The sequence below is a fragment of the Protopterus annectens genome, chromosome 1.part0 (assembly GCF_019279795.1).
Source record: "Protopterus annectens isolate FY-2018-M chromosome 1.part0, PAN1.0, whole genome shotgun sequence".
NCBI lineage: Eukaryota > Metazoa > Chordata > Ceratodontiformes > Protopteridae > Protopterus > Protopterus annectens.
Window position 1 is genome coordinate 1,739,307,238 of NC_056725.1, and position 5,519 is coordinate 1,739,312,756.

Genomic DNA, 5,519 nt, shown 5'->3' on the forward strand with positions numbered 1-5,519 from the left:
CATATACATAATAACAATAAACACACATAGTATCTGCAACACAATTACTGAATTTCAAGCCTGGCTAACCCACAACTCCCCAGACATCGTATGAGTAACCAAAACCTAGCTAAAACCACATATAGCTGACAATGAAATCCTCTCACCAGGCTTCACTATGATTCACAAAGATAAACCCAATAAAAAAGGTGGCGGTATAGCACTAATATACCATGACTCCTATACAATTACAACCTTTCAAAAACCAGCTCCCTCCTTTAGCAATCTAGAACTACTTATAACATTCTGTCACATAAATAGAAATATGAAGATATGTATCATCATGCTCTATATTTCCCCCTGGACACAATATTCTAGCTCTAGAAGACTATCTATGCTGGGTAAACCATAACATCCCTTATGAAACAATCATTATCTGTGACACCAACATAAACTGGCAAAGCTTAATCTTAGACTCCCCTCAAAATAGAATAACCCTACACAGCTTTACACAGTTAATTAAAAGTCCAACACGTTCCCCTACACCCCTAGCTGAAACTATCATAGACCGGATCCTTGTAATTCAGCCACTCAATTTCTCAAATAGTGGTACCCTCCCAACACTTTAAGTGATCACCGGCCAGCTATTACCCATAGGTACCACTTGCATATCCCTAAAGCTCATACGTGTAGGACATCAAGAAATCTCACCCATTTTACCCCCAACTCCCTAAAGTCCCACAACTGGTCCCCCTTAAAAACACTTCCTTTAGATGATGCAGCAGACTATTTCAATAAACATTTCCTAGACACACTCAATAGCCTAGCACCAATACATATTAAAAGAATAAAAATCAACAATGTTCCCTCGCTAACAAAAGAAACTAGATGAGCCCTCCTATCTAGAGATAAAGCCTGGAAACAATGGCAAAAAAGTAAAAACCCAAATCAGGAATTTATCTACAAGCAGCTCCATAAAAAAAAAAAAACTACTTATAAATGATAAGAAAAACAGTTTCTCAACACAACTATCCAGCCAAAGTCACAATTCAAAAGAGTTCTGGAAATCTGTCACAACCCTTCTTACCCCTGGTATCATGCCAAGCCCATCCTGTTCACCAGATGATGACCCACAGCAAATTGCTCAAATGTTTAACTCACACTTTAGCTCCACCATTCAAAACCTGCGCAGAAGTCCCTCAACAGCTAACCATAATTATAACTCCCAAACCCCCACAAATCCCATCCAAGAAAACATCAGCTCTTCCCCCCAAAATCCAACAGATAAACTTAGCAGCACTCCCTCTACCCCACCCTTTTCTATACAACCAGTGCAAACCTCACTAGTACTTAAACTCCTCAAAAAACTAAGACCCTGCTCTCTCTCCTCTGATAATCTACCTCCAGAATTTCTACAACTTGGAGCCACAGCAATTGCCTATTCAGTTAGTATATTACTAAATCGTTCATAGGTTCATAGAGTCATAGGTGTGTACTAGGCTAATGGCCCTGGAGCCTTTACAAGCCTAGCCCTCCCGAAATAATTGTCCAGGCACCGTGCCACCCAATGTTAGTTCACTGTGCCCATATCCAGTAGGGCAACTGGAATGATCCCTGGAGTGAACTTTCTGTTACCAATCCACTCGTTAAGATTTCTCTTGAAAAGGGCCAGTGAGGTACTCTGCTTGACATGAATGGGAAGATTATTCAAGAGTATGGGCAGTCTTTGGGAGATGAACCTGTCCCTCCAGCATATTCTGTTAAATGTGGTAATGAGGTTGTGATCTCTGGAGCCTGTGGCATGGGGAGATTGAGATTTCTTTAGGTGTAGCATTTCAAGTAAGGCTGGGTCGGACAATCACAAAGTCATACATCCCCCTACTATGGAAAAAATGCATTATCACCCCACTACACAAAGGTGGCAACACCTTTGATCTCTCAAACTATTGACCTATTTCTATTCTCTCCCCATTATCAAAAATCCTAGAGAAATGTATACATGCACAATTTCTAAAGTACCTACTAAACCACAACCTACTCACAAACAACCAGCATGGGTTTTTCTCAGCACACAGCACCACTACAGCCCTACTACCATTCACAGATACTGTTTTTAAAGTCTTGGATGCAAACCCTATTACTTCTGTGATCCTATTAGATCTATCCAAGGCCTTTGACACAGTATCACACACCAAATTACTGCAAAAGCTAGAAGCCATAGGATGCTCCTCTAATGCACTTACTTGTTTTTTAAGCTATCTACAAAATAGGAAACAAGCTGTAAAATGGCAAACTAAACTCTCAGACCATCTTGACAAAAATACAGGAGTTCCCCAAAGCTCAGTTCTAGGACCACGTCTCTTTAATATATTCATAAATTATCTCCACAAAGCATGCCTACAAAGCACCCTTGTCCAGTACGCCAATGACTCCCCCATAATTACCACCGTCAGTAACTTATCTAACCTACAAAGGATCACACAGTCCACTTTTACATCCATTGAAGCATGGTTAACTAATGCCCAACTATTACTGAACCCCAGAAAATAAAACTTCTGTTTTTTCATCAAAAGCACTAGACTCCGATTTCAAAATACTCTCTCAGAACAACACAATTATAGGTAAACAGAGCAAAACTACTAGGAATAACAATTGTTGACAAACTCACCTTCGACTCCCATATTTTGAATACTATAAAAAAGACCCACTTCAAACTAGGTAAACTCTACAGTGACAAACTTTACCTAGACAAACATACAAAAATAGAGCTTGCAAACACTCTGCTAATTCCATCCCTCCTCTATGGTAGTCCCATTTTCACAACTCTCCATACATCACTGAGAAATAAACTTGAATCATGCTACTACAAAATAGCAAAATTTACTTCAGTAATGTCCAACCAATCACATCATTGCCAAGCCATCTCAGAATTAAACTGGCTCGAATTTCCTCATCTCTTACACTACACGCAACTCATTGTTGCCCATAAACTTATTTACAAACCTTATAACTGACCATCACTCCACCCTATTCTACAGACCTATGCCCCAGCACATAACCTTCATTCCTCACATAAGCAGCTTTTATGCATGTCCAAACCCAGCAAGACAGCCGGACAGAGCCTATATTCTTATAAGATTACTAAGCTCTGGAACAACCTACCTCCCCGCATCACTCAGCTAGACTCCTTAAATACCTTCAAAGCTACACTAAAGTCTCATTATCTTAATCACATGTGTGCCTGCTTAAATCATCCAAAACTACCTTAATTCCAAAATAGCCCCAGTTCTAATCTTCCTCCACTGCCTCATTCTCTTTCTCTTTCTGTTGCTGTAGAAGCAAGTTGTCATGAACCACCACTCAATTCTATCTACTGCCATACCCCCAAGTCACCGTGGCTTAGCCATGGCCCTTTTTCACCTTCCGGTCAACACTTACACCCACCTGTCAAACTTCATCACTTTTTTCCTCCCTCTTCCAAATCAAATGTGAAACAGACTGGCTGTCCTCGCTTTGTATTTCACCTTTCACCATTTTTTTTAATTACCTTTAAAGTGATATTTATCGATCTACTGCATTAACTTTGTCTATTGTATTTAATATTTAAACTATCTGTATAATTTGTCTTGAAAACCTGTACCTGCTATGTTATAGGGGGCTTCCCCCCCAGAGCCTCCACTGAAAATGGGTCTTTGATCCAGTGGACTTTCCTGCTCAACAAATGTCAATAAATAATAACTTTATCTAGAAAGCTCACATATGTTTAAAATCTGTTGCTTTACACTTTTTTGGTAAATCGGAATGATTCAATATAGTTTTCATGAACTTCTGTTGAAGAAAATCTTAATGATTGTGAGTGTGACAGATGACCTTTCATGTGGAATTGAATGGCACATGAGCGTTTTAAGACTCAAAATGTGGTACAGTTGAGAGGGATGATAAATGAATTGACACTGTGTGACAATGTTTGCCAGGAAAGCCATTTATTTAGCCCAGCTAATTGCCAAATGAATATTGTCAATGTCTAAAGAGGTAATCACTCCTTTATACTCAGTATTGATTAGGCCACTTATTAAGCACAGTGCCCTCTTTGGGATGTCTCTGCTCACTAAAAATATCAAATAGTTATAAAGACTCCAAATGTTCCTAACCAAAAAGATCACAAACCTAAAGTACCTAAGCTACCAAGAGAGTCTGGAAGCTGTATTCCTTTATTCAGTCATTTATAGATTTTTGAGGGGGAGAGCTGTGTCTCACTTACTGCCTCATTAGAGACCCCAATGTCATGGACCTCATGCATTTCTCTGAGTCCGGTATCTCCACTAATACTAGAAGGAGAGATATAATCTTCACCAACAGATAAATAAAGCACGGTGAAGGGACAGGTTTGTAACTCAGCATCTCCCTAACCTCCAGAATAAATTTCCCATTTATGTAAAGCAGTGTGACGCATTATTATCTTCCTTTAAATATAACCTAGATGATGTGTATCTACAAATTTACTCTGGGATTATCTGGTAGAGCCCGCCAGCAGAAAGGAGGTTCAGACTGAAGGGGGTTCCTATCAGCATCTCAAATGTTGACAATATCGAATACAATATTGTTGACGCAAGAATGCCGAAAGTGCAGAACATCAAACGGGTAAACGAAATCTACGTAAGGGGAGATTTCCATTTACTAAAATGTAGTGTAGTCTCGGAGTTGGTATATTTAAGTAGCAGGTGGTGTAGGGGGTGCAGGGGGGCTTTCCTCCCTGCCTACACCCTTTAGGGGTTTTTTTATATCATAGGTTTATAGGTAGGTACTAGGCTATCGCCCCTATACCCATACAAGCCTAGCCAAAAAATGTACCCTGGCTTTTGCCACCCAAGAAAATTATTTTCCTGTGCCCCTGTCGAGCAGAGCCACAGAAGTGATCCCCGGGGTGAATTTCCCATTTCCCATCCAATCATCAAGATTTTTCTTGAAGAGTGCTAATGAGGAGCTCTGTTTGACATAGATAGGTAGTCTGTTCCAGAGTATGGGAAGTCTCTTGGGACAGGAATCTATCCCTCCAGCATGTTCTGTTTATTGTGGTGACAAGGTTTAGGTCCCTAGAGCGTGTAGCTCAGAGGGATTGGGATTTCTTTAAGTGGAGCATGCCCAACAGCTCTAGGTTTGACATAGCTTTGTATGTTAGGCAGAGATCGCCCCTGAGTAGGCGATATGCGATGGAGTAAAGCTGTAGTTTTTTGAGACGGTCTGCATAGGGCATCTGTTTGAGGCCAGTAATCCTCTTTGTGAGGTATTTCTGTGGTCTTTCCAGTTGTTGTAGATGTCTTGTGAGGTACATACCAAAAGGGGAGTTGTACTCTATAATGGGTCTAATGAGTGATGAGTAGAGGGGAACAATGACCTCTTTTTTTCTGGATGAGAATCCTTTTGTGATGAGATGAACCACGTAGAAGGATTTCCTGACCACTGTGGTGATGTGATTATCAAAGGAGAGACTACTGTCCACCTGTGTCCCAAGGTCTCATCACATTTTCGGCATTAAGTAG